This window comes from Pongo abelii, chromosome 4 (assembly GCF_028885655.2).
Source record: "Pongo abelii isolate AG06213 chromosome 4, NHGRI_mPonAbe1-v2.0_pri, whole genome shotgun sequence".
NCBI lineage: Eukaryota > Metazoa > Chordata > Mammalia > Primates > Hominidae > Pongo > Pongo abelii.
This window is the reverse complement of record NC_071989.2, coordinates 179,004,965-179,025,534: the sequence shown is the minus strand read 5'-3', so window position 1 is coordinate 179,025,534 and position 20,570 is coordinate 179,004,965. Positions and strand designations below refer to the sequence as shown.

General features: G+C 47.4%; 1 pseudogene; it reads left to right on the top strand.

Annotated features, from left to right (window-relative positions):
- The first annotated feature begins 760 nt into the window (after nucleotides 1-760).
- On the top strand, nucleotides 761-14,048 carry LOC100452962 (keratin, type I cytoskeletal 18-like; annotated as a pseudogene).
- Nucleotides 14,049-20,570: the final 6,522 nt, after the last annotated feature.

The following is a 20,570-nucleotide window of genomic DNA, read 5'->3' as shown; positions in this document are numbered from 1 at the left end:
CTTTTAACCAAATGATTCTATTAACCCCAAGAAGAGGAGCCTTTGATTTAGGCCTCAATTTGCATCAAAAGGACAGTTAGGCCTCTGTTCATTTCTACCTCCATCTGGCGGCTTATCTCCTTTCTGGGAAAGGGGAATTAGCAACGTGACACAGTGACTTTCCCAGAAGCGCTGGGCTTGTTGGCTCCTGGCGAGGTGGCCACTAAAGCCCCCTTCACTCACCAGCTGGGCCCTGTATGAGATGGAGCCTGGGCAGGCTCCAGGCAGGTTCCCAAGCCATGGGCCATTTGTCAGAGCCTGCACTTGCCAGAAGCAGTGGCAGGGTCAGCTGGGCAGGCAAGGCATTAGCAAAAAGTGCTGCACAAATCCAGCTGATGAATGAACGCTCTGAAAACAGCACCTTTGGAGTGGTAACTGGATACCTTACCAAGGGAAGCAGGTGATCTCCAGGAAGGCCACGGGGAATTCTGCAGAGGCATTTCCTGCTTCTTCACCCAGGCCTGGTGGTCTCAGGCTACCTTCTTCTAAATCCCAGACAGAACATCTGTTCAGACCAGTGGTCCTGGTGGCACCTGCTTCATGGGCACACAACTTGTGCAGTCACATGGGGACCTGTGTTTACAAGAACTCTGTTCCTAGTTTAATGCTCTGCTGTTGCTGTCTTGAAATTCCTAATAATTTTTTTTAAAAGGGACTCCAGATTTTTAGTTTGCACTGGGTCCCATGAACTATATAGCCAGTCCTAGACCTGGGTTACAGCATGGCACTGACACGGTCCTCCGCAGTCCTGGGGAAGGCTGAGGCAGCTGCTGCGCCTGAATTTGGCATTCAAGGCCTTTTCCAGCTTAGTTTTCTGACTGCCTTTGCAGTTATCCCCATATCCCACACTCTTGGGAATATGTCACCTTCCGCCAAAGATTCTGCCCCGCTCCTCCCTGCCTTTGCGCTGCTTATTCCCTGTGCCTGGTTAACCTGTCCCTCTTATCTCCGTGCAGACCCTCTCTCAGCTTTCATGACCGCAGAGGAGAATCTTTTTCTTCCTGAAGATTTTTTGACAACCTGCAGGCAGAGTTAGTTGCTCCATCTTCTTGACACCTCCAGTTGGAGCTCTTAGTGAATTCCAGAATGATCATGCATCTGTCTCCAAAGAGTCTTATTAAAAGTATTTAACAACTGGTATGGCAGAAGCACCAAACAATCAGAGCCTATGGAAGGAGGCCAGGCACAGCCCCGGAGCAGTGTCCCTGCGGGATTTGGGGAATCACGGTGCCCTCAGGGCCCAGAGTAGGGGCTGTATACCAATCATTAAGGAGTATTTCAACTTTGAAAAGCAGGTCACACTCTCCGGGTGTGGCCTGGCAGACCAGAGAGCGCCCCACTCCACCATGACCCTCAGCAGGGGTCATGTGTGGTTCCTCTCTCTATCCTGGTGTCTAAGACAGGGCTTGGTCAGAGTCAGTGCTCAGAAAAGGAGGATGGATGGGCTGGGGAAAGTCTATGATAATGGGTCTCTTCCTGGCATCCTTCACAGAGGGAGGGAATGATGAGACTGTTTGGAAAATCTGGAGACATTCGTCTCTCCAGTTTTCCCCAAGGGCCCTTCTCAGCTAATGAACCCAGCATATTGCAAAGTGTCCTGCAGTGACTGGGAGAAAACAAAAGGAAAAGGAAGCAGTCCCAGGCCACACGCATCCACACAAGACACATAAACACATGTTCACACACAAGCATGCCCAGTACGCATGCAAACTTGTATGTACATACCACTCAAACCCACCACATACTGCACACACCACATACTCCCCAATACACCCTCATGCCTCCTAAAAGCAGGAGCAACCCACGGGAGCCAGCGTGTGAGCCAGGTGGGCGTCTGTGCTGGGTTAGGAGAATGGCGAGGGGGTGGGGGCTGCATGGATTCTCTAGAGGGAGAGAGGCCCTGGTGCTGGGAAGATTTGGAGAGGAAGAGAGGAGGGAGGCCGAGGGCACAAAGGAGAGAATGGGGCAGCAAGGCTTCAGCTGGCTGGGGCAGAGAATGGGTCTTAGGAGGCCAGGGAGAAGGAAGGTACAGAGAGGCAGGTTCTCGTAGTGGGAGGAAGGAGGTGACTCATGTGTGGAGAACTTTCCACATGCCAGGCATACACTAGAGGTACTACAGGTATCATCCCTGCTAATTCTTATACCTACCCCATGAGACGTACATCCCTCACTGCAAGGGGGATGGATCCTCTTATTTCACAAATCAGGCTCAGACCGATGAAGTGACCTGCCCAGGGCTCCACAGCTGAGGAATGGAGCCCAGGTGCAGACCCAGGTCTGCAGGATTCCAAATCCCCTGTTATGTCCCCCTTGCTGTCCATCTGGTAAAAAGGTGTGTCTTTTGGCCTTTATTCCCACCTGCAGCGGGTCACACTTCCTGTCTTCTTAAAGGATGCACCTGAGCAGCCCATCCTCCCCTTTTACATTTCCATGAACTCTAGCTGGGAAAGCGTGGGCACTTGATGCAGGGCAGGGGATTGAGGCCAGCCCCCGGCTTCTCAGCCTCAGCACTGCTGACACTTGCAGCCAGATCATTCTTCATTATGAGGAGCTGCCCTGTGCCTTGTAAGATGTTTAGCATCTGTCTTAGTCCATTCGGCCGCAATACAAAAACGCCATATAGCTGGTGGCTTCTAAATAACAGAAATGTATTTCTCCCAGTTCTGGAGGCTAGAGGTCCGAGATTAGGGTGCCAGCATGGTCAGGTTCCCACGAGGGCCCTCTTTGGGGTTGCAGACTACTGACTTCTCTTGGTATCCATACACGGTGGAGAGAGAAAGAGAACACTCTGGCCCCTTCTTATAAGGGTACTAGTCCCAATTATGAGGGCTCCTCCTCATGACCTAATCACCTTTCAAAGGCCCTACCTCCTAATACCATCACATGAGGGGCTGTTAGGTTTTCAACATAGGAATTGTGGGAGGACACAAGCATTCAGTCCCTAGCAACAGCATCCTTGGCTTCTACCCACTAGATGCAAGTAGCACCTTCCCTTTCCTAAACACCCAGTTGTGACAACCCAAAATTTCTCTAGACATTGCCAAATGTCCCCTGGAGGGAAATTCACTCTCAGTTGAGAACTGCTGGGCTGGATAGATAGCTGGTTGGGAGGACACAGAGGGGATTTCCAAGTCTTTGGCTCCTTCTACAAAGATTTGTCCCCTCTCAGATAAGCACCTGTCCTTCTGGCCTAGGTGCTGATGAGTCAGGCCGAGTGGCAGGGGCTGGACAACATGACCTCTGGAGGGCCTTCCGCATGGGCGCAGCAGATCTGGCAGGGGGCCAGTCCCGCCCTCCCCCAGGGGTGACTGGGGCCCCATAGAGATACTTTGTCCAACAGCTCCCTTCCGCCAGTATCCCCAGGACGTGCAGACCCAAGGGCCAATTATAAAAATGAAAAATCCAGGTCTCGGCCTCAAATGAGTAGTTTCCTTTGGCACTTTGATTCTCTTGTAATAAGTGCCTAGTCACCAAGGAATCCCAGGAATGTGGCCTTGATAATGAAAATAGGCGCCTGGCCCAGAGGGGCCCAATCACTGGACTGGCAGGCAGGCCTGAGCAAGTAGCCTCCAAATCTCAAGCAGCAATTCCCCTGCTGGGCAGGGGTGCTTGCTGAAATTGTCTGTCCCCACTCGGCCCTGGGACTGTTTCCACATCCCCATTTCCAACTGCCTGGCTGCAGCACCCGCCTCCTGAAGAAAGCAAGAATCCTTATGAATGTCTGGCTCCGTATCAGGAAAAACAAAACATAACCCAGCCTCCAGCCTAACATTTTTTGATTGTTTACTCTTTCATTTAATATCCCAACAATGATACTATTATTATCCCCATTTTACAGACAAAGGAGTTGAGGCACAGAGAGGTTAAGTCACTTGCACAAAGACTCTACTCTGGAAAGTAGAGTTGCTGAGATCTGAACCTGGGCAGCTGTCTTTGGAGTTGGTGCTCTTAAGAATTGCACTTCTGGGATTACAGGCTTGAGCCACTGAGGCAGGTGGATCACCTGAAGTCAGGAGTTCGAGACCAGCCTGACCAGCATGGTGAAACCCTGTCTCTACTAAAAATACAAAAATTAGCCAGGCATGGTGGCAGGTGCCTATAATCCCAGCTACTCAGGAGGCTGAGGCATGAGAATCGCTTGAACCTGGGAGGCGGAGGTTGAAGTGAGCCAAGATCATGCCATTGCACTCCAGCCTGGGTGATAGAGCAAGACGCCATCTCATAAAAAAACAAAACAATAGGCCCCGGTATATGATGTTCCCCTTCCTGTGTCCAAGTGTTCTCATTGCTCAATTCCTACCTATGAGTGAGAACATGTGGTGTTTGGTTTTTTGTTCTTGTGATAGTTTGCTGAGAATGATGGTTTCCAGCTTCATCCATGTCCCTACAAAGGACATGAACTCATCCTTTTTTATGGCTGCATAGTATCCCATGGTGTATATGTGCCACATTTTCTTAATCCAGTCTATCATTGTTGGACATTTGGGTTGGTTCCAAGCTTAAAGTATAATAAATATATATATATTATATATAAAAAATATATATATTATATATATAAAAAATATATATATTATATATATAAAATATATATATATTATATATAAAATATATATAAATAAAATAAAAATATAAAAAATATATAAATATATATTTTATAAAATATATAAATATATATTTTATAAAATATATAAAAATATAAAAAATATATTATATATTTATTATACTTTATACATTATATAAATATATATGTTATATTTTACATTATACATAAATATATATGTCATATATATATATATGACAAAACAAAACAAAATTGCACTTCTACTGCAAAGTGACCAAGGTATTTGGGCCCCCAGGGCTAAAACCTTACTGTATCCTGTAAAAAACAAGGATCTTGGAGGAACTGAGGAAGAAGAAGTGCTACTTGTCTGGCCTGGTCAGGGAAGCCCACCTTCTTTGGGGCTCCTCCTGAGGCCCTGAATCTTTTGTTTTACCACAAAACAGCGTGTCCCAATTTCAGGATACCAATTCCCAGAAATCAGTAGAATGAGATGGTTTAGGGCACCGGCTTGAGTCCCAAGGGACTAGAGATGTAGGACCACCTCTGCTAGCCAATGTGTGCCATCAGGCAAGTGACTGAACACATCAGCATCTTCATCTATAAAGTGGAGAGAACAATACAGACTTCATAGCATCGTGATACTTAATGAGAGAGTGAACATGAAGCCTGGCATCCGGGGGCTCTGCAAACATCTTGACTACTATTTTGGCGAATGATGTGGGGGATCACCTAATGCCCTTGGAAGTGAGATGCCACCACGTCACCTAGGGCAGGTTGCCAAACTTCTCTGGGACTCAGTTGGCTCACCTGTAAAACAGAGGCAAGAAGGAGATCCCATTTCAGGGCCCAGGGCTGGAAGTGGAATATGCAGGGAGTGTCGGGGGTGAGGATGGCAAGTGCAAAGGCTCAGAGGTGAAAACAGCATTGGCTGGCTAAGGATTCCAGGCAGTTCAGGATACTCAGAGAGGGACGGCAGGTGGGCACTCATGAGAGCTGAGACTACAAGATGGGCAGGCTCCAATTTTGAGGATGAAATCCTCTCCTGGCTTCTGAAGCCCAGGGACCTAGGAGGGACAAGAAGTTCTGACATCAGCTGAAATGATTGTTGACTGTGCCCTTTTGTTCCCAGCACCCCTGGGGCTTAGAGCTGAGTTGTCAGAGGACTGAAGGTTAGCAGAAGGAAACAGCTTGGCTGGGCTGGGAGGAAGATAATTCAAGGGTGCAAGGCCCCAGGGCAGTACCTCCTCCTCCTCCCCTGTACCCTGGTCCCTTCTCACACACACACACCATTATGTGGCACTCACAGTGGGCTGATTGTGAGCCCCAAGGTCCCAGGGCAGGGGCCAGGCTAGAGCAAAATTCTACTAATAGCCACTTTTCATTAAGGGTTTGCTGCACACCAACTGTGAGGCTAAGGACTTCCCCAGCTTTATCTCACTTAATCCTTACCAGGGCTCTGCAAGGTATGGATGATGCTCCCTCTTTCACAAGGAACTAAGGTTCAGAGAGGCTGAGCACTCTGCTCAAGGTCACACAGCTGCCAAGTGGCAAACCAGGGTCCAGCCATGGGTGATCCAATCCCAAGGCCTTCACTAGTGTGCTCTCTGTAGCTCTTTCAAAGGGCTGTTCCCCTTAAACAGGCGATGGAAGTAGGGTGGGAACCCCCCCAACCTCCTTTTCAAGCTCCCTTAAGAGTTGATCCCTTTTCAAGTCCAGTTAGTTCAACATTTAAGTGAGTGATTTCCATAAACACTGTTTTTTACATTCAATACTCTAAGATATGTCACCTATTTGAAGATGCACCATTGGTTTAATGATGACTTTCAGAGAGGAAATATAAAGGAAGAGCACATTAGTGTAATGTGCTCTGATTTCTCCCACTTTACATCATGGGAACATGAGCATCTTAGAATGGAGGAAATGTTGGGTCAGACTCTGTTAAACACCAGCGACAAAAATACGAAGAATAAGACTCATGGGCAAATTCATGCTCCAGCTCTTCTTTCAAGTAGCCAATACATTTGGTGTCTACTTTTTATTAAAATGTCATTTACATAGAGTGTAATCCACACATATTAACCAAGTTCTTTCATATGTCTACATCCACGTAGTCACCATCTCTTCAATGAATATTTATTAAGCACTATTTTTCAGAGGCCAGAAATACAACTGGGAACATCATTGGCAAGGTCTCCTCCCTCAATGCAGTGGAAAGTGCAGGGAGGCAGAAAGATGAAGTACACAAAGACCTCCACAAAATTATTGCAATCGTGCTGGTATAACGAGAAAACCAAGCGGTGCGCAGAGATCAAGAAGAAAGAAAAGGAGCCTGCATTTTAAATGGGGTGGTCAGGGAGAGTCTCTCTTGCGTAGGAAGCTGGAACCTGAAAAATCAAAGTGTGGTGTCCCCAAGGAAAAACATCCCAGGCAGAGAGAACAGAAAGTGTGAAGTTGCTGAGAAGGCAGAGAGCTGGTGCTGGAGAAGACTCGTGTAACTGCTGGACATGGGCAGTGGTGAGAAGCACCTGGAGAGACGGGCATTGGCCAAGTCAGCTGGACATGTGGGGGCATTGGGATTTGCTTCTCTGCCAGGTGTGTGCCATAGGGGCATTGCTGTTATGGGGAGGAGATCAGAGAAGGCTTCATGACGTGGTCAGTTCCCACTGCCAGGTCAGCTGGACATGGGAAGGGCATTCCAGGGAGGGCACTGTGTGTCCGAGGGCACAGTGGTAGAAAGTAAGGATGCTTGTTCAAGTGCCTCCCCAGGGTGCTACCTGGCTGGAACCTAGAGGAAAGGGGACACAGAGGGGAGCCGGGTGGGAAGTGTGACCAGTGATGCAGAAGAGGCACCCACAGACCTGTCCCTGGTGGGTACTAAGGGAGTTCAGATATTATCCAGAAAGCAATGCTTCAAAAAGATCCTCCATGCAGTATGTAAAGCGAATTGGAGACATCACAGACGTGGCATAGGATTAGGCCCCAGAGGCACCAGGGGGTCTCTGAAAACTGCAGTGGATGGGGCTCCTGTGAGCATCGCAGTGTGTACCAAGAGTCCCATAGCACCTGTGTCTGTTCCTGCTGCCCTATTTGAAGAAAGGTGCTGTGTTTTATTTTTAGATCCATGGTGCCTGGACATAGCAGGTGCTCAGGAATAACTGAATGAGTGGATTCCCATCTCACATGTGCTCTTACTATCCCCTCTCCCCAGTCCATCCCCAGATACAGTGTCTCCTCCCTGAAAGCACTCAACACCCCAGATGCCCAGCCCACCCCCACCTCACCCAGATGTACACAAAACCCTTACTGGTCACAGCATGTAGACACACTTCTGCTCAAATCTTGGCTCTGTTGCGTACTTGTAAGGTAGTGAACCTCTCTGAAGCTCAATTTTCCTATTCTCTTAAGTGGGGGTAATAATAGTGCAAACTCCCAGGGTTGTGGAGAAGATTCAACAAGTGAATGCACACTTCCTGGCCACAGCGAGCTCTTGTTAGGAAAGAAAGATGCCAGGGTGAGCTGTAGGCCTTCCCCGTCCAGTCCTGGCCTCCCACTGCCACTAATAACAGAACAGAATCCACCGGAAAGGCAGAAGCACAGGCTGTGGACATTGGTATATGATATCTCTGTCTCCTGTGTCTAGTACTACAGGCTAGCAATTTTTCCAAAACTGGTATTAATCTGCAAATCAATCCAAGTGATATAATAAGAATGAGACTATCTATACACCCCCAGAAGCCAGGACTCAATCAAATGCTTCTATTTTTGAAGGAAGCCCTCTGAGCAACCTTTCTTAAGACTATATTAAGACTAACAGTCTGGTCACTCCTCACCATCACCTCCCACAAGTCCTTGAAAGCCTCCCTGGCCTGAGGTGAGAGATCCAAGATGTGTGGGTCTCCTTTGGGCCAGTAGTGGGGCCCAGGGCTGAGCTGCGGCCACCAGGGATCCAGTGGTAGGAGAGAAGGTGGATCATCACGTGGCTTCTGCATACAAGTCACATGAAGTGTCAAATGATGGACGGGTGCTAAAACCCTCAAGGCTGGACCCCCAGTTCATCCAAATGCATGTGCACATTACAGAGAGAGACATTTAAGGGTCCTTTGGGATGAGAGAGGCAGGGTTTAAATACCAACCTTGCCCCTTATTTGCCACCTGATTTTGGATTCAGCTGGGATTAAGGTAATGTGCAAATTAAAAGAGGCCCCAAATAATAGTGACTAAATAAGATAGAAATAAATGTCTGACGGGCAGCAGTCCATGACCGATATGGCAGTCCTTAGTGCCAGGAACCCGGGCTCTGCCCTGCATAGATCTTTCCAAAGATCTTGCCCTTCATAGAGCACAATAGCTGTTGAAACTCCAGCCCTTATGCTCACATTCTAGCAGGCAGAAAGAAGTAAGAAACAAGAAAGGAGAAATCTTCCCCTCCTAGCTCCTTTTAAGGACACTTCCTGGAACCGTATACATTACCTCAACCCAAACCCCATTGGCCAGCCTTAATCACATGACCACATGTGGATGAAAGAGAGCTTAGGAAAGGTCATTATTCTGGTTAGCCATGTGTCCAGATAAAAATCAGAGAGTCTAGTCCTAAGGAATAGGGAAGATCATACATTGAGGGACAGCTGGCAGCCTCTGCCACCATGGGGCAAAATCACATCCTCTTTGATCTCTGCTTTTTTAATCTGTACAATGGGATTAATAATAGTATTCATAGGGTCATTATGAGAATTAACTGAGATTCTGTAATGTACCAAGCACATTGCCTGGACTATGGTAAGCACTATCTTGCAAGAGACACTCACATTCTTGTGACTCATGACTCTCACCTTTGATCTGCAAGAAGAACCAGCAGAATTGCCCTTTCAAAACTCATCTCAGGCTGATTTAATGTTGTGTTATCTTAATGGCAATACCTGGTTTGCAAGAGGGACAGAGAAGGAACTCACGGGGGCATCATTGCTGGGTTGTCATTATCCCTCTTTTACAGATGAGCACAGTGAGATGCACAAATGTAAAGGACAGATGCAAGGTTACCTAGTTAAAAGAAAAAGCTAGACTTTGAGCCTGGTCTTCTCTCAAGCCTGGGCACCTAACACTGCATTATACTGCCACTCTTCTGTGAATACCATGGGCAAGCATCCTTGTGCCCAGGAGATCCCAACAGGAAAGGCTTGTGTTGGAAGACCATGTTTCATGCTGCAGGAACTTTCATAGCCAACCCTGTGGGCTCTAACGGGTTGCTGCCTAAACACCCTCCACCTGCAGATGAGCTCGGGTGCCACATCCAGCATTCTCTGTGGAAGCCTGCAGCCCCTAGGCCATGGTGGGAGCGGCGCCTCCCAGTGGGATGGGGGTCTTTTGGTGGTCACCAGCCACCACGCTCCTTGGCACACAGTGCTGCAGTGCAGGTTTGCTCCGGTCCCAGCCTGAATCTTGTGTGGGTAATTGCTCAGCACTATTGTTAGGGTGTGACATCACAGGGCCTTACTTTTTCACAATTGCTACCTGTGGGTGCTGGTGCTGTGGCTGAAGTTCCGGGTTGGCTGAGATACCCAGAAGGAACCACAATTGCTCAGGGGCCTTCCACCTACAGGAGCCAAGGAAGCCAAGCCAAGGAGCTCTGCCAAGCCTGGCACCAACTCTGTCCACGAGGAGGGTTCGGTTGAGCTCTAGACACTCATGTGCCATGAGACCTCAGCCCAAATGCAGAGGGTGCGGGCCCAGACTCTCTTTGCAGTTGTGGCCTAGAAAGCTCTGAAAGACTTGCAGGGCGGTGGGTTAGAGGGACTGTAGGGGTATGGAAGGAAAGGTCTGCTTCTGAGAGTCCTTCCTTGGGCTCTTGTCCTCAACTATCTCCTGGCGGCTCAGCCTGGCTGAAGAATAAGGTGCCAGGAGTGGGAGGAAAGAGGACTCCCAGGGAACTGGGGAAAGCTGAGGCTGAAGCATCCACCAGGATTCCATCGTGTGTGTGTGTATATGTGTGTGTGTGTGTGTGTGAGAGAGAGAGAGAAAGAGAGAGAGAGATGTATTTAGGCAGGATTCGATGCTGCAGCCTTGGGGCAGGGAGACATCTTCTATATGCTATGATGTGCACCCACAGTCCCTGGCATCTAGAGCTGGTCATGCTTCTGAGCTGTGGGATAATTTCTATCCAAAGCCAGCCTTGGTCTGGGCTTACCTTTCTGTGCCCTGCACCCCCTCTGGCCAGCACTCATCAATGTGTCTTCTCTGACCTGGTTAAACTGCAAACTCCTTGAAGGCAGAGGCCATGCATTAGCACAGCACCTGATGTGTAGTAGCAGTGGCTCAACGATGGCAAAAGAGTAAATTCTCATCTGGAGGCTGTCCTGGTGTCATGTGTATCTCTCTTCATCCTCACCCTCTTGACCCTCTGGCAGATCACATACCCCTGCAGGACAGGGGTGCTGACAATCTTTGGTACAAAGCAGGCCTGGGGATGAATGGTGGTTCTGACATTTACATGCAACCTGTTTAGAAAAAAAAAAAAAAAGTTGTGATTAATTGATAGTGTCATTCACTTATTTTTTTTCTTCACTTGCCCATTCAATGAATTTTCATGAGGTACCTATGTACTCAGGCTCAGGTGCTGGTGCTGGGTTCACACAACAGAGAACAGGCTATGATCTCTGCTTGAAATGAATTCACCATCGGAAAATGACCTCACAACACATCTCAAGGGCAGTGACTGCAGGCTATCAGAGGAGCAGGGCAGGGACACCTAACTCCACAGGGAGAGGAGCATGTGGCTTCTTGCTAGACATGGCAGCTGAGCTGAGCCTGGACGATATGTGAGAATCATCCAGGACACGTCCAGGGAGCAGAATGAGGCTGGCAGGGAGAAGACAACATGGTAAAGGGGTCTGTTCAGTCCTGTCAGGGCAGCCCTGGAGTCCAGTGTACGGCAGGGGAGAAATGTCCCAGTGGAACAATTCTTTGATGCTCTGGCTGGGAATTGGGTATTTTTCCTCCATGACTTTTCAGCATCCAGGCCCCCTGCTCATCTGGTTCTTCCCATAAATAGTTCACCTTGTACCAGGTTGAAATGAGGCCTCCCTCCTCAACTCCCCCCGTTCCTCCCCTCCTTCCCCCTGGTTTGGCACATACCTCCTTCAGGGAGCCTCAGCCAAGTAGTGAGGGGACTGAGGGAGGCAGGAAGGATGGTATGGACAACCACGGCAACCTGGGAGATGCCAGGCTCTCCTCATCCACAGAAATCCATGCCTGTCAAATGCAAGCTTAGGTGCTCTGCCTTGCTGTTTCCATCTGTAAAATGGGGGTTAGATAACCACACTTCAATTAAATGCAATCTAACACCTATTTATTGAGCTCCTTTTACGTGCTAGGCACTAGGTTAGTTTCTGGGGGGACAGAAGTGAACACAGACATAGTTTCTACCCCACTGAGGTCTTAGTGTGTCTTCTCCTAGCTCACTGCTTGGCCAAATCCTATCATCTTTCAGCTTAAATGTTTCTTCCTCAAAGGGGCTTCCTGACCTCTAATCTACAGTAGAGCCTTGCTTCTCTTTGGTAGCACTCCTTCTTCCCATTAGAGTTTGTAGTTATATCTTGATTTTGGTTGAATATCTTTACAATCCTGTCCCCTTCCGTAGGCCACGTCCCTTGGGACATTGGTTTAGCATTTCATTTCTTGAGCTTGGCACATAACTGATCTAGCTAAAAAATATTTGTTGAATAAATGAAAGAATTGGGGAAGACAGATGTTAAATATGTGATTTCAAGTGGGAATAATGTTCTCTCTACCAAGAAAACTTCCCTCGGGCTGCTTCCCTTTAGGATCTCCCGAGGTTATATTCTCACCAGTGGTGTGGCTAGCTTCTTCTTTAGGGCAGGGACCGTCTTATGAGACTCAGCAAGGTGCCTTAGAAGAGCCAGTATTCAGAATACTGACTGAATGCCAACATGTGCCAGACACTGTGTTATGCCCTTTCTGATACATTCTCTCTCAGTTTTCACTCAATGGCCCCTTGCACAGTTGACATAATGAGGATTTTCCATAACTGGCACTCCATAGAAGTTTATAGTTTGATCACATCACTAGGGTTGATCTAGTCTCGAGATTATAAAAGGTTTGGTCACCAAAGTCTGAGTGCTGTCCTGTTGCTCTCCTTCCCAGACAGCACGAGATTCACCACTCGCTTCACCTTCTCCACCAACTACCGGTCCCTGGGCTCCGTTCAGCCTCCCAGCTATGGTGCCCAGCCAGTCAGCAGCACAGCCAGCGTCTATGCAGGCGCTGGGGGCTCAGGCTCCCAGATCTCTCTGTCCCACTCCACCAACTTTCAGGGCAGCTTGGGGTCTGGGGGCCTGGCTGCGGGGCTGGCCGGGGGTCTGGAGAGAATGGGAGGCATCCAGAATGAGAAGGAGACCATGCAAAGCCTGAACGACTGCCTGGCCTCCTACCTGGACAGAGTGAGGAACCGGGAGACCGAGAACCAGAAGCTGGAGAACAAAATCCGGGAGCACCTGGAGAAGAAGGGACCCCAGGTCAGAGACTGGGGCCATTACTTCAAGACCATCGAGGAACTGAGGACTCAGATCTTCGCAAATACTGTGGACAATGCCCACATCGTTCTGCAGATCAACAATGCCCATCTTGCTGCTGATGACTTTAGAGTCAAGTATGAGACAGGGCTGGCCATGCGCCAGTCTGTGGAGAGCCACATCCATGGGCTCCACAAAGTCACTGATGATACCAATGTCACTCGGCTGCAGCTGGAGACAGAGATCGAGGCTCTCAAGGAGGAGCTGCTCTTCATGAAGAAAAACCACAAAGAGGAAGTAAAAGGCCTACAAGCCCAGATTGCCAGCTCTGGGTTGGCCGTGGAGGTAGATGCCCCCAAATCTCAGAACCTCACCAAGATCATGGCAGACATCTGGGCCCACTACAAGGAGCTGGCTTGGAAGAACCAAGAGGAGCTGGACAAGTACTAGTCTCAGCAGACTGAGGAGAGCACCACAGTGGTCACCACACAGTCCGCCGAGGTTGAAGCTGCTGAGGTGACAATCAATGGAGCCGAGACTTACAATCCAGTCTTTGGAGATCGACCTGGACTCTATGAGAAATCTGAAAGCCAGCTTGGAGAACAGCCTGAGTGGGGGCCTGCTACATCCTGCAAATGGAGCTCAGCGGGATCCTGCTGCACCTGGAGTCAGAGCTGGCATAGACCTGGGCAGAGGGGTAGCTCCAGGCCCAGGAGTACCAGGCCCTGCTGAACATCAAGGTCAAGCAGGAGGCTGAGATCGCCACCTACCGCTGCCTGCTGGAAGACGGTGAGGAATTCAGTCTTGGTGATGCCCTGGACAGCAGCAACTCCATGCAAACCATCCAAAAGACCGCCGCCCACCAGACAGTGGACAGCAAAGTGGTGTCTGAGACCAATGACTCCAAAGTTCTGAGACATTAAGCCAGGAGAAGCAGGGTCCACTCTGGGGAGCAGGAGGCCAATGAAAAGTTCAGAGAGCAAAAATAAATAAATAAATAAAAGGCCTGCATTTCATGGGCCATCATCTTTTTGTGTGTGTGCATCAACTAATTTGAGCACTATGCTGAGAAAGATTCTGTGGTTGTAGTGGGCTGGAGGTGGCCCCCAAGACATATGTCCATGCCCTAACCCTTGAAGCCTGTGAATGGGACCTTATTTGAGTTTAAGAATTGGAAAATGTGAAAACTGGCATTTGCAGATCTAACTAAGTTAAAGATCTTGGGATGCACTTATCTGGGTTACCCAGGTGGACCCTAAAATCAATGACAAACGTCCTTTTAGGAAACAGAAGAGGAGAAGACATGGACACAGAGAAGGGGAGAAGGCCACGTGATGACAGAAACAGAGATGGGAGTTATCAGCCACGAGCCAGAAAGCTGTGAGCCACCAGAAGCTGGAAGAGGCCAGGAACAACTCCCCGTGGAGCCCTTGGCTCTGTTGACACCTTGGTTTTGGACATCTGGCCTTCAGAACTATGACAGAATAAACTTCTGTGTTTCAAGCCACCCGGTTTATGACAGTTTGTTAAGGCAGATCTAAGAAACTAATCCAGTGGCCTCTCAGCTTGATGGGAAGCAGCACCCTGGTAGATTCTATGCCTGCGTGGGCAAGGGAGGCCACATGACAGGGCACGTGCTAAGGATTGGATGTGTTTGACTTGGATCGACCAGGTCTTCAGGCTGGGGCTTCCTCTGTGGAAGCAGACACCAGATCACTCCATCACCGAGTGATTCAGCATTAAATGGTGCGTAGATGGAGCAGGATAGAGTTCCTTTGTGGGAGTGGGAGGAGAGGTGTGGGGGGCAGTAGCAACACCAGTAGCTTTGTCATCATTGGCTGAATAATAATGAAGGGGGACAACATCTGGGGAACTTGGGGAAAGTAAAGACGGTGGCTGGTCATCTTTTTCATCCCCCTGTCTGCTGCCTGTAGGTAGGACAACTGTGAATTGTGAATCATCCAGGAAGATGGTGGGGAAGTCATCCTGGCTAGGGGTTCTGCTTCTGTTGGAGTCGCCCATTCCAAGGTTTAATAACACTTCCCATCAGGGCTTCCCTATCACATTTGAGCCATTCACTGCCCCATTTGAACCTTGGTTTTCGTGCCCAATCTACAGCCAAATATCAACCAAATCCCATCCGTCATGTAACAAGAGGGAGCCCAGAGTGGAGACAAGCAGCCCAGGACACTGGCTCACATCCTTTCTTGCTGTGTGATTTTGGAGAACTTCCTATCACTGGTCTTTAGTTTTCTCATCCACAAAATGGGAAGAAATTAACAATGCCTACTCCAAGAAGTTGCTCTGAGGATTCAACTAGATCACAGGCATAAACAAGACCAGTGCATACATTTAATAACTGTGCAAAATGTTCAATTTAAAAGCAAAATTTTGAGACAAAAAAAAAGCAAGCAAAATTAGCTGTCCCATTGAATTCCAGACCCTTTAGCCTTTCCTCATGGGTTTTCTTTAGTAATTACCATTTATTGAGCACTGACTGTGAGCCAGACACCTTCCATGTCATCTAATTCAGTCCTCACAACAGCCCAGTGAAGTCAGTGCTATTGTTATGCCCACTTAACGGATAAAGCAACTGAGGAGAGTGACTTGCCCAAGGCAAAGTATTAAATGGAAGGTCCACCTCTTAGCTATCATATGACTGAATCTCTGCACAGAATTCTCCTCTCCTAGTATTCCTTTGCTGTCTTAGTTTGGAAAGTGGACCCCACTGAATCCCCTTAGACCACAGACTCTTCAAGAAAAGGGAACACAATCCTGTGTTCTGACACCCCAAGCACTGGTGTGAGAGTCTCGTGCAGGGTAAGTATCACTGTGCAGAAAACGTGAATAAGTGAGTCAATAAATTAATAAATAATGGAGACTTTTTAGAGGACAACTTTATACAAAGATGAGGGATATTGACACTATTGTCTACCTTCCTGTGTGACACTGTATCTGACAGCTCTTTCCTTTGTAAAATGGGGATAATAATATGCCCTCTGCCCTGTCATGGACACTGGGTCAAGGGACTGTTCAGCTTGAACACAGCCAGATGATGCGGCTTTTGCCCAAGTCTGTATCTCCATCAGTGACCAGTGTAGAGTAGGTATTCCATGGTTATTTGCTTAATGAGTAAATGATTCAGTACTTCCCCCCCACCCCCAGCCATTTCTAAGTTATTAAAAGCTGCCAACCCAACTTTACATTGGATACACAATGAAGAGGGAGTTGTCCTGGTTTGGAGCAGGGTTCTCCCCCATCCTATAGGAATCAGCTGAAAATTGTGGTTTGGTTAGGGCTGGCCCTTCAGTTGGAGCCATGTTTATACATTCACTTGCTGGAGCCTGGATCCTAGAGAGGGTTAAACATAGGGCAGCATGGCCTGAGTGTTCTCCAACTCTGCCTTGCCCCATTACCTTGCCTCCAGCTGAGATTAGGCCATTAGTTTACTCATAAACAGGTGGCACACTTCACCTGTGCATCTGGAGATAAGGGCCACTTTGAAGCTGCAGCTCTGAAAGCCACACTCTGCACCCCCAGGCCTACCCACTGCCTTGGTCTCAGCAGTCTGAGAGGTTGTTCTTTGCAGGCAGCTCTGCCCTGTCCTTTGGAAACCCCGTGCTTGTATCAAGACCTTAGGGGCCCAGAATGGCCACACAGACAGAAATGGAATCCATGATGGGGCTTAAAGAATATAAAGAGTCTTGGACCAAGAGGGCACTGGTCAAGTCCTGCAAACCCCAGTCAGGGGGAGGCTGGAGAACCCTTATTCTAGGACTCAGGCTGGAGTCTTCCAAAGGTGAAACTTAAGTGACACCCTATTTCTAGTCCCATCTAAACTCTTTGGCCTTCCTCCTAGGTACTTCTTCCTCGCCAGGCAGATATTAGGAACAGCCAAACAACACCAGATTTCCTTTGACAATCCTGATTATGAATGGCTTAACTTGACTCACTAAGACAAACTAAGTTCATGGGACACATCTGGTTTGCTCCTCATTTTTGGATGGCCCATGGGCTAAGAATAGTTTTCACATTTTTAAATGACAGAAAAAAAAAAGACCATTTTTGACTTGTGAAAATTATGTGAAAGTCAAGTTTCACATCCATAAATAAAATTCTGTTGGAATAAGCAAGGCTCATTCACTTACATACGGTTTATGTATGTAAATGATACGTACATAAATGTATGAGTAGGTCTCATTGCTTAGCACTGCTTCCTGGTGCACTGAAAATCACAATGATGCCACACCTATCAGCTATCAGTGTGAAAGACATTTTCAGACACAAAATATGATAAATCCATTACAGATCAGCACTAACAGATAAACATTTACAATTGATTTTGATGTGACAAAATACTAACTTTGAAATCCAATTAAATGAAATATTATTTCCCCACCAAGAAGAATTCCATCTTCTCATTAGCAGACCTGTATTTCAAAAAAAAAATGGACTCAGTTGTTATTATTTTTAAATTTTCATCAATAAGAATTTTGTGGGCTTTTTTTTCTCTCTTGCATCTTCATAATATCCTAGATTTTGCCTCTTGGTCTACCAAGCCTAAAATGTTTACTATCTGGACTTTTACAGAAAAAGTTTGCTGGTTTCTGACCTAGGCCATTAAACTGTGTCAGAAATTTCATTATTTCAGTCTCCCAACTCCATGTCCTCGATGATCCTATATCCATGGAGAGGCTAGAAATCCTTTAAAGACCACGATCAAAATTTTTGGATTTCCTGCCTCATCATTCTTAGGAAACCATGAAAAATTAACAGGAAGACCCATTCAATGCATTTCTTGTCCTGGTTTCCTGGTCCACTCATCTCCCTTCCTGGCATAACCAGTGCCCCGTTGATACTCTCAGAGAAGTCTCTCTGATCCATCTAGGGCTCATTAATTTTCCTCTCCTCTGCTCTAACTTCCCATAGGAGAAATTCAATTAATCCTGGCCCCTTGATGGATCAACTGATACCAAACCAATGGAAAATTAACTCCCTTATTCAAATATTTATCAAGCATGGTGCTAGGGGCCAAATCAGTGAGAGATCCTACTTGGCATACACCCCAACCCCCAAAAGCAGGATGGCTTGGGGGCACTGGACTGGAATCAGGAATCTTGAGCCTACGTTGAGCTTGAACTCCACACTTACTGTCTGTGTGACCTTCTTAAGTGGCTTGATCTTTCAGCCTGCACTTCCTCATCTGCAAAAGACAAAGCTCAGGCGGAGTTACCTCCAGGCTAGCTTGAAGATTTATTTTAAACTGGATAAGTTGGCAATGAGGCACTCATCAGCAGGAAAGGCACTGAGGGTTGCCAATGGCGTCTTCCCTACCAAGCACTGAAACTCAGTCCTCTAGATTTCCCCATCACCAGTCTGGGACAAAATGTCTCTTTAAGCCTTTGCAGACACCATCCCCCCTTCTTCCTGCTGGCCCTTCAACCACATGCCCCCAAGGAGTTCTGGAGCAGGACTTACCTCCCACAGCCCTGGGCTCAGCCAAGCCCAATTTCTTCATCCAGGATCAATTATTTTTTTTCCCCTTACCTTAAAGAATAATAATGAATCATACTGCCAACCCCATAGTCCTTTCTATTATTCTCTCTGTCTGACTTTGGATTTCCTCTTGGGTTGTGTAATTTGGCCTTTACAATATCCTTTCCATGCTAACAAAAACGAAGCACTTGGAAGGAGGTGTTAGAGGAACGTTTGGTCTCCAAAGCCAGGAGTTTGGTGATTTCTTGCCTCCTACTCAGCTGCTTCAGTCACCAAATCCTGCTGCCTTTTTCTCTCTAAATTTCTCAAGTCTACCCATTCCTTCCAAGGCCCCTAGCCATTGTCTAGATTGATTGAACCAGCATCTGTCTCTTAGTTTCTTGGGACTCCAGTTTCTTCTCTGCTCCTCTTAGCAGCCACAGATATCTTTCTCAGTGCAGGTCTGGTCACATTTGTCTTCCCTACTGCTTAAATCCTTCATGGCTCCCAATTACCTAAAGAATAAAATCTAAGTTTCTCATGTATTGGTAGCTTACAGCTGAATCTCATATGGTTCGTCCAAAGGGTACTTTGTACGAACTTTTTTTAGTAGGACTCATGCTCAGCCGGCCCTGAATCTGAGTTTAGAGTCCCTGTAGATTGTTACTCTGCTCACCTCTTGAAATGGACATTTGTCATGTGTTTGCCAGCCATTCAAGCCCCATTTTCTTTATTTCTTTTTTTTTGGTAAGAATTCCATGTGAATCTTAAAAAGAGTCACGGCTCAGATACCACCTCTCCTTACCCAGGCAGAGTGGAGGTGTAGGACCTCCACCAAATCAAGCGGATGTTGCTCCTTGGGCTTTGAGTCTTGAGGGCAACATGCAGGCACAGGTAGAGAAATTTCGGCTTAAGGAGTGACAAGGAGCCAACACTGGGGTTCTAACCACAGTGTCCCAGTGGTGTGGCGCAAAATAAATTCCTGCACCTAGTCTTCCTTGGCCCTCACCTTTTTCTGAACACTGTTTTACAGACTTACCTTTGAACCCATGAGACTCAAGAGCCGTCCCTTCTGTCATTTTCCACTTATGGTTATCTAGAGTGACTTTCTGTTGCTGCAAATAGATTCTGCCATCTCTGTCTCCTCTGTTCCTTGAGCTCAAAGCTCTGACCATCCTTCTTTGCATTGCTATAGACTTCCACCTACTGTTGTTGGTGGGAGAGCAGCCAGCCCCATCATAGAAATGTTTTGTTACATGAGTCTATTAAATTCACTTGGGTGGAAGTTTCTATCATTTGCTACCAAGAGTCCTGAACTAATACAGTCATTAAATAATAACTGTTGTTAAATTTAGCAAACATCTGCTGAGTAACTACTATAATTTAGGCTCAAGGAGAGGCCAACACTGAACCTCACTGTCCATGAGTAATTTGCTCACCCTGGAGCTGTTTCCCAAGGGAAAAGTCAGGGTGCTGTTACCAGAAGGAGGAGGTGGGCTCTAGACGCTGAGCAGACAAACACAACAATCTCAAATGCATGTTATCATCATTGTTATTTTATTAATTTTGAAATGAAGAAAATGTGCTTTCATCCGGAGATAAGGAACCCTGGAGTGGTAGCAGATAGAAGCCAAGCTGTGGACGAGTTTTGTGCCTTCCCCAGGGGAGGTTAATGCCAAATTCTCGGTGCTGGGAAGAGAGGACATGCTTGGTAATTCACTGTAAGGTCTGCCATCAGCCGACTTTCTGCTCACATCTACTTGGATTGCCCCACTGTAGGAATATCATCAGGGAGGTTCGGGAAAAGAGAACATAGGATTGCTTTTAATATCCTGTTCCTTATACACCTTCCCACACTCCATTTATTCATTGATAGATTCAGGTTGCTCTCAAGGCTGAAATGCAGAGTTAAAGACCTCGCCCTGTCTGGCCAAGTGGCTTTTATCAAGCCCTCCCTGGGTCCCTGTGAC